Source organism: Astatotilapia calliptera, chromosome 20, assembly GCF_964374335.1.
Source record: "Astatotilapia calliptera chromosome 20, fAstCal68.1, whole genome shotgun sequence".
Classification (NCBI taxonomy): domain Eukaryota; kingdom Metazoa; phylum Chordata; class Actinopteri; order Cichliformes; family Cichlidae; genus Astatotilapia; species Astatotilapia calliptera.
This window is the reverse complement of record NC_137441.1, coordinates 25,061,724-25,070,864: the sequence shown is the minus strand read 5'-3', so window position 1 is coordinate 25,070,864 and position 9,141 is coordinate 25,061,724. Positions and strand designations below refer to the sequence as shown.

Genomic DNA, 9,141 nt, shown 5'->3' with positions numbered 1-9,141 from the left:
TTGATTTGCTCGTGGCATTTTCTCTCCAGTGAGTTCTAAATTAATTCATATCACTATCCGGTTGTTCAGTCTGACGTCACTAGCCGTGTCTGGGTCTAAACTCCGCTGCAGGTCCATATATCAAACGATCACTGTGGCATTACTGAGAGTTGAAAAACTGTCTAAAGTCTTTCATCTTTAATAAAATGATCAGCGTTCTGCTCTACCAGGTGTAACAATTGAGTTTAACATCCAGGCATCCATGAAAACGGAATTTATGACATTTAACGGAGTTAGAAGTTAGCAGGGAGTTAGCTCGCTAGCTTCTATCTAAATACAATATAGCATGTCCTGACTGGGGGTTTTGGAAACAAATTAAAACGTACAACTCTGCTATCACTTCCAGCATAAATGAAGACAGAAAACTAAACAGCAGTGACGTTTGTAGGGTGACTGAAGTTGGGCTAGCTGGTATATAATGATGTGCTACGTGACCGCTAGCGACACAGCTATGTTAGCATAATATAAACAAGCTAACTTTTTTTCCACTCGATAAAAGTTAATGTGAGCGTTCTCGGTGGTCAGGAACAAATGTAATCGCATGGCAGGATGCTGTAAAAGGACCAAACTTCAGCCAGGAGAACAACTGAGATAATCCATCCACAATACGAGGTTAGTCATTCATATACTGCTGCATGGGCTGGGTTGTAGTTACATCCTAAGGTTTTAAAAACTGAGCTTAAATAAATGATTAGCGGTAATAAAAGCCGAGGGAGGTCAACGGTGATCACTGACTGTTTTAGGAGCTTTTTGAGATCAAATAGAAGAAAACTTTGCTTCAAACCATGCAGGGCAGCTGTCTAGAGGTGAGCTTGTGTGATTCTTATTCTGTCAGTGAACAACCTAAAAACAGAAAAAAAGAAAGAAAACTTACCTTAGAAATCTGTAGGGTTGTTTCCTCTGAGACATGTTGGAATCTGTAAACAGCTACTCCAAAAAGGATCCAGGTGTTTCAAAATACCTCTTTGGTGAACGTTTCAATTCTGCTAACATAAATGCTGCAATTAATTAACTAAAAGTCATTGCTCTTCACCCCTATTTATAGACTTTTGCGGATCAACGGATTAAAGCATCATAGGACCAAATTTGTTGTAAGATTCTAAATATATGTGATGTCATCATCCTGTAAGCCGAATAGGGCTTTGGACCTTGATGTCACAGGAGGCGGGCCACGCCCCCCGCCGCCATGCGTATCGGGGCTTGCTTCATTTATGGGAGGAGCTGAAAATGATGACGTCCGAAGCCTCGCTGCCCGGCTGTACCACGTGACTGGTTCAGGAAGCGGTTCGAACTTTGCCACAAATAATCATTTTCCATACTGCCAGCATAAATATACACAGTATGCTGCCATCACTACAATATAGATGTTTTACACACTCCTTTTGTTGTTGACATTTACAGGCTGTGTGCAAAATGCCACACTCTTCAAATTCATGCCAACTAATATTTTTACGTCCAGTAGGTGTCCTGCTAGAGCAAATGAAGCTTCAAGAAGCTTCGCGTTGAGGTGAACCAATTGGATGAAAAGCTTCAGTGCTTCATGAGGCTTCATCTGCCCATCACTATCCCTCTGCTTCACTTATGGACGCACAGGCCCCTCGCGTCGGGGCCTGTGCGTGAAGGGTCCTCCGATTGAAGAGATTGCTGCGGAAGTGCCTGTTGTCGGTATATTTAGACATTTTCCAAATCACATTGTAGTGAGGTATACAGAACACAATAAATTATATAATGTAAACAACTACCTGAAAAACAGCAGATACAGCAGAGGAATTAATTATAGGCTATTACTTTTGTATCGTTTATTGCATTTATGGAGGGAGTGATGTATGCTGGGTAATGGCACAGCTAGCTACTGGGTGACTTTATTCACCCGCTTCGGCTGTTATCAGTCCATACAATGGGCGTTATTAGCACAAATCAGTCCCATAGATATGGGCCATTTCCTGCTAGATTGTTCAGAAGGTTGTTCTCATCCATCCAGATGGAGGATCACTAACAGGAGCGTGGGAAGACTCCAGAATCCACTCTGGCTGGAATCCGGTGGATATGCAGTGTGTACAGGTAAGACCATTTAAACAGACAGCATTTATAGAATGACTATTAAAAGTCAGCGAGTGTCAGTAATGTTAATGTGGTTATGTTAGTAATACACCGAGTGCTAATATAACAGCTTTAAGATGCATTTGTAGATATTATTACGTGTTTTACCGTCTTTATGGTGCTAGCTTAAAGTTACGGTGTAAACGTTAGCTTATATTGGAGGAAAGCTGTTACTGTTTAAACGATGTTAGCACAGAAATATTAGCTTCTGTCATGACTGATGAAGTTACTAGTTAATAAAGTTTCCAGTAATATAATAATAATATATAATAATAATCGCAGCCACAGATTGACAGCAAATATCTCGATTAGCTTCAGTGCATCTATAATAAATATGTGCAAGTTTCAGTGCTTCGTTTAAACTGTATGATACTTATACTGACCCAGGGTCAGTGTAAAATACAATCCTAGCTGTGTGAACAAAGCCTGGCTTCTTTAGTCCTGCATGACAAACCTCAGGATGCAGGTTATTATTACTGTTTCCTGCTGGCACACCTGTCACACCTGAGAGTCGGCTAGAAACTTACAGTGACGTGGACATCATGCAAAGACTGCCAGACTCTGTAATACTGCAAATGATCAGTGACTCAGGTTAACACTAAACTTTAAACGGCACCTCTGTGTCTCTGTGTGCTGAACATTTAGGATTGAGTCAGGCTGCATCAGCTGAAGCTGTTATTTGTATATATCAGTATTTTTTTTATTCAGGTGTGGGGAAAATACGTAACACTGCAGTGAAGCGATGCACCAGAGTAATCCCTGGCCAAAGGTATCGTACTCAAATCAGACTACTGATCCAGCCACATCAGCCTTTTGTGAGGTTTGTTTAAAGTAGACTTAAAGTGAACTACAGGTTCCTGAGAGGTGGACTGTGAGCACAGAAACACATGTTCATACATACAGCTGCAGCAAACTTACATTAATTTTAAATAGATTTGTTACTCTGGTGTCTGTCTTTGTGTTAGTCCTCTGACAGACTGGTGACCTGTCCAGGTGTGCTCTACCTATGACTACTGGGACAGGCTCTAGCCTCTGTAATAGAAAATTTCTGTTATTCTCATTTAAAGTATTTAAGTGCTTATGCATATGCTTAGTTGTAACACTGTTACTGTTCAGTGAAAGTTTCTAAAACTAGATGAACTTACTTCAGCGTCAGCAGTTTGAGAAAACAACTCCCTTTACGGGTGCTGATAAGGCCACAAAACAGCATAACCATTGATCCGTTGAAGTGTGGTAGGATCCGTTTGTAACTTCCTCCCTCTTCCTTGGAATGCATAAAGGAGTAGGAGCACCACTTCTGTGGCAGCGCTGACATGACTGAACTGTGATGTTTGATGTGTGTTGGCGCAGTAATAAATAGCTTGATCACAGCTCTTTCTGTGTTGCAGACTTTATTTAAAAAATTCCACGACACCTCCCACCCTCCCACTGCGAACCTGAATTGAATATTCAGAAGACATTTGTTTAAATAGTTCTACAAATCGGAGCTGTTGGTGTGTCCTTGGATTGTGTGGTAATAATATTAGAGCCTGCAATCTTTCTTACTGAATCTCTACTATGAGTCATGTTACCTGAGATTAATTCTGTTTACCTGTCAGCCTGGACGAATGTGCTGTGTGAAGGAAATTAAATTAAATCAGATCTGAACTGCTGCTACTTTTTGTTATTTTAATTCTCTTCTCTGTTTTCCAGAACAGTTCTCCACAGTCGCTGTCCACATGGGTCAGTGGGACCAAGAAGCACTCTGCTAATGTGTGGACTCTGACCAGCAACATCCAGCAGGACCCAGACAGCATTTTCTATCTCCCAGCTGGAGTTTTTGTTTGTCTGTGACTGGAGAGTCAGATTTTTGTTGAGCTTCACACTTGCAGACCTAAGTCAGTTTGCAGAGATCCCTCCCACTCTGGCTTTTATGTCCTAGATTTCTTATCTGAAACAGTAATATTTCAGTGACTGCTGCTTGTACCACAGGTTAATACACGCTACTGATCCCTGATAGGAGAATCATCAATTTTGGCAACAAAGAAGCCTGGTGGATGTTTGTTTACAGTCTGATGATGGGACATCATGCTCTGCATCGTCAAAGTTTGCCTCCTCATTATTATTCATACCCAGTAATGTGAAGTATGCTTATATCTACTATAACTGAACCAACCTGGTGCTCTTCATTTATGGAGGCTGTTGAGTCTGAATGTTGGATGTTGTGTATCTCGTGTTCTCTGGGCTTTGTTGTCCTCAGTCTTTTCGCAGGATCAGAAAACAAAACCAGGAGGCGCGTAAATGTTTCTTCAAATGTTTCTTCTGGATGATGATAAGACTGTGACACGGGATGCCACCTTTGGTCTTGTGATGAAGCAAAGCTCAGGAAGAAGTGGGATTAAATGGTACCCACATGTGTGCTGCTGAGAAGGATGTACAGGGGCACCTGCAGCCAAATCCAAGCCTCAGGTTAGTTGTAGTTGCAGAACGCTATAGGACTGAGACAGCTGAGGCATCAAATGTTTGATTAAACGGATGAAAAAGAGAAGTTTCTTCCCTATAATTATCACTTCTTAAAATCTGTAGCAACTTCAAGTCTGTCATCGTGCTGAGCATGCAAAGAATGTGACAATATATTTTTGTTCAATATTTAATTTCTTTTAGTTGCAATTGTTAAATGAAAAAATATATATATTCTTATAATTTAGCAAACTAATTTATCAAAAAAAATATACATATATCTGTATTAGTTTTAATAAATTAATTTGATACCTGTATTGAAAATACCATATTGTATTCATACAGAATCAGTTTGGTATCAGAATCAGAATCAGAATCAGAATACTTTATTGATCCCTGGGGGAAATTATTTTTTGTTACAGTGCTCCATTTTAAACCAACATTAAGACAAGACAGACAATACGCTAACTAAGAATAGTACAATATATACATATATATACATACATACATATATACATACATACATACATACATAAGTCACTTATAAATAAATATTTGGAAAAGAAACATGTGTAGTTGTAGCAGCAAACAGTGTGTTAAGTGGATGCGTTGTACAGGGAGATGGCCACAGGCAGGAATGATTTCCTGTGTCGTTCAGTGGTGCTTTTCGGTAATCTCAGTCTCTCACTGAACGAGCTCCTGTGACTGACCAACATGTCATGGAGTGGGTGGGATCATTGTTTGTCTGCTCACTGATTGTTGAAACTAAGAGCTACTTTGATCTGTTTAGATCTAAAGTATCCAAAGTTGAGCTCTGATGTTTCTTCACCCCTGTGTGTGTGATATGTGATTCCTACATGCTGGCAGAGCAGCAGTTTGTGCTCACAGATGGTGACGGTGTGGAGAGACGGTGGTGTTTCCTCAGAAGAACCAGCAGAGTCACTTGCTGACTGATGCTCATCTGCACTGCACAGAGGAAATCAACTGACCGAGGTTTGTCCAGTGACGTGTTATGAATGTATATTTGTTTTATGCTTACAGTTATGTTTTTCTTGACAGAGGCTCTGCAGAGGTTAGACAAAGCAGAGAAAACATGTGCTTTACATTTTACTGTGATTTATTGAGATATTTGTTGCCTGATGTTCAGCAGGAATGGAGAAATAGAATCAAAGGGAGATGTTTTTGATGTTTTTGTAATGATGTAAGTAAATCTTCAATATTATTTATTTGCTTGGTTATATTAGGAGTGTTTCTGAGTGAGGGGGAGAAGAGTCATCATCCAGGTAAAGTGACGTAGATCAGTGGATACACTTGTCTCCCCTTTAAAGGAGACAATCCAAGTCATCCTTAAATGTTAGTGCTTTCAAATACACAAACATTTTTAAAGGACAAAAATGAACATCCAACTTTGACTGTAACACAAAATAAATCTTTCCATGTGTGTTTTCAAACTCTCAGATGGGCAGCATATCAGTCTTGGACTGTCTAACCTGCCGGAGCAGCACTGAATGACCACCACACATGAGCATGTTCCTGCAACATTCAGCATCTGATCCTTCATCTGTGTGCTTCTGCTTTTGGTAAGTAGAGTTACCCAACTCCAGTAACTCTACACACATGCCATCCATTTCTGACGGCCTGGTTACTTCCTGTCAGTTACTTTAGAAACCATGTGGTCACCTGACCTAACACTATTCAAGTGTCACATGTCAAACAGCTGGAGAGGAAACTACACCAGTGTACTGGGATGTTTCACCAACACGTGCCAGATGCTGTTCCTTCATGGTGACATCACAGAGACAGCCCCACCCACCTCAGGACCTCGCCATTTATCATGATGATTATAATGATGACAGCGAGCGGAACTAAGACTGCAAAAATCCACGACCAGAATTTTTCTTTCTAATTATTAATGAATACTGAGAGCCTCTTTCTGTGTTTTGTATGTTTTGGGGTTGTTTTTTTTACCTCATTTGTTACTAACAAAGTTCACCAAACTCACACAGTTTACATTCTGTATGTTTCCATCTTTACCAGCCACACTCTAATTGCATTTAAGAAAATAATCCTTAGAAATCGTCATTTTTCTCTTTTGTAATTGATGATAATTCAGTGAATATAAGATAAGATAAGATAACTCTTTATTGTCATTGCACAGTCATACATAGTACAGTAGTACAATGAAATTGGAAAAACTGTCCTACGTCGGCACTACATATAACACAACACGACACGATATGACACATCACAACGTAACAAACAACACAACACAGTAACACACTGCTTCCTTCTATTGCGTCACACATTGCTTTAAGTTTTTCAGTGTCCAGTTATTTTTTACTGCTGTTTAAATTCTCTGAATGTTTGACCCTGTAGACTGTTTGATGGACTGCTTGTCTTCCTGTTTGTAACCGCCGCCTGTTTTTTTTTAATAAAGATTTGGATTTCTGACTTCAACACAGCCTCTGCGTGTCCTCCCTTTGAGTCCTCTTCCTCTGTGAACGTGTTGCATGTGTCACAGATTCATTTTATTAGCAGCTTTCCCACAGTGAGTTGCATCAGCATTCATTCACAGCACATTTCAGAAGGATTCAGATTAATACAGTGATCTTATAGTCAGAATGATCCTGACAGAGTGCCACTGTAAACTATCTTTCATCAGGTAAATTTCAAAGTTCAGTATTTCAAAGCAGGAGTTATGAAGACTCATACTGGCATTAGGACTAATAATATGTACTTACAAAGTCAAAGTTTTTTAATTATGCTAGAATATTGGAAGACAATCAACTTTTAGTGTTTTCCGCATATTAATTATTCTGAAATAGAGACGTGACCCTAACTGTACAGAAGCACTAAACAACTGACAATCTTAACAGACATCATTGGCCTGAGCCGTCATGCACAGTGAGTCTGATCCTTTGCTGTGAGAGTCTGACAAGCATGTTTCTGGTCAGTTTGGAAGAAATAATATCACAATGTTGACCTTTCTTTCCAATATTCCTTCTCTTTTACAACACAAACTGTGATCAAAGGTACTTATGTTCACAGCATGTAACTATACTGACAGTCCAGGGCATTGTGGTCTGTTGAGCTAGGGTTAGCAATTCAGACATATGTAATCAATATTAAACGTCTCTGACGTGGGCCACTGTCCACAGTGTTGGGAAATCCATACCAGGCTGGAACGAGTCAAGGTAGGTGAGCATCCACGAGAAGACACAGCAGATGCATCCTACTAATACTGACAGGACCAGGAGACTCCAGAAACCGAGCATCTTCTCTTCAGTGCCATCCTCGCCTGTCACCCTCTCTGCCCGCAGCTGAGTATGGAGTAAATACAAACACCTAGAGCTTTAAGACCTAATCTTATCAGCCTCTGTTTAGTCATCTGACCTGCAAAGCAGACTAACATTAACAAGGTTAAAAACTGGACCTGATAGTTGTACTATATGAAAAGTATAAGGATTATTGAGATGATGACACGTCATCCTGAGAGGATTTTTTCTCAAGAAGATTATGTCTACAATTTCAACCATATGTGTGCTTCTCCACATTCAGTCATTAAACTGTACTGTGGTAAATTAAGGAAGTAAGACGTCTGTGAAACTAATGATGAGTCAGATCTCTGTCTCAGATGAAATTAAAAGTTCAGACAACCATTTTCATGACACAAATTCTAATTCTAAGCCTCCTGTAATAGAGGAGTGGAGGACACTCTTTTGACTTTACTAAATCTGATTCTTAAACATGTAGAGAGTAAAGGGACTTTTGCAAAACTTCTTTTCATCGATTTTTCTTCGGCTTTTAATACAATACAACCCCATATTTTAATTAAAAGACTTTTAGAACAGTTTGAAATCAGGAAAAACCTGGTGGGCTGGATTTTAGATTTTTTAACTGACAGGTCACAAAGAGTGAGAATAAATGGGATTCTGTCTGACCCAGTGTTCTCCTCCACAAGTTCTCCTCAAGGGTGTGTCTTATCGCCCTTATTATTCATTCTCTATACAAACATGTGTCAGAGCAGATATGAAAACAGGGCCATCATTAAATATGCAGATGACTCTGTTATTGTCATCTTACTGAAAGAGGGTGAAACTAACCACGGTCCAGTCATTGATGACTTTGTTCAGTGGTGTGAGGAGTCTTATCTCCAGCTGAACATATCTAAAACAAAAGATATGGTTGTTGATTTTAGGAAACAACAAAATGGGCACGGAGTCACTTTAATTAAAGGTCAGAAAATAGAGCAAGTGCAGTCATATAAATATCTTGGGACCATAATCAATGAAAAACTGAACTTTGATCAAAATTGCAAATCAGTTTGTAAAAAGGGTCACCAGCACCTTTATTGCCTTAGGAAACGTGCTCATTTCCACATTGACCAAAAAATTTTAACTTTGTTTTATCGTTCTTTTATTGAGTCTGTTTTATCCTTTTGTTTGGTGGCATGGTTTGGTCAGACCTCTGTCACAGAGAAAAACTCTCTAAATCAGTTAGTGAGATGGTCCAGTCATCTGATAGGTGAGCCACAGTCTTGTTTAGCCTCCCTGTACTCCAAGC

General features: G+C 39.6%; 1 long non-coding RNA gene across 10 annotated transcripts; it reads left to right on the top strand.

The window, feature by feature from the left end:
• The first annotated feature begins 533 nt into the window (after nt 1–533).
• Nucleotides 534–7,053, top strand: LOC145423153 (uncharacterized). Of its 10 annotated transcripts, none has more exons than XR_013904252.1 (7): nt 534–651; nt 2,021–2,100; nt 2,848–4,587; nt 5,446–5,571; nt 5,823–5,931; nt 6,037–6,158; nt 6,235–7,053. It is a non-coding gene; the product is annotated as an uncharacterized LOC145423153 (long non-coding RNA). The 10 variants fall into 10 exon arrangements; XR_013904256.1 differs by having other exon boundaries at nt 3,832–4,587; nt 6,235–7,051; XR_013904253.1 differs by lacking the exon at nt 534–651 and having other exon boundaries at nt 1,235–2,100; nt 2,848–2,959; nt 3,832–4,587; nt 6,235–7,051.
• The last annotated feature ends 2,088 nt before the right edge of the window (nt 7,054–9,141 follow it).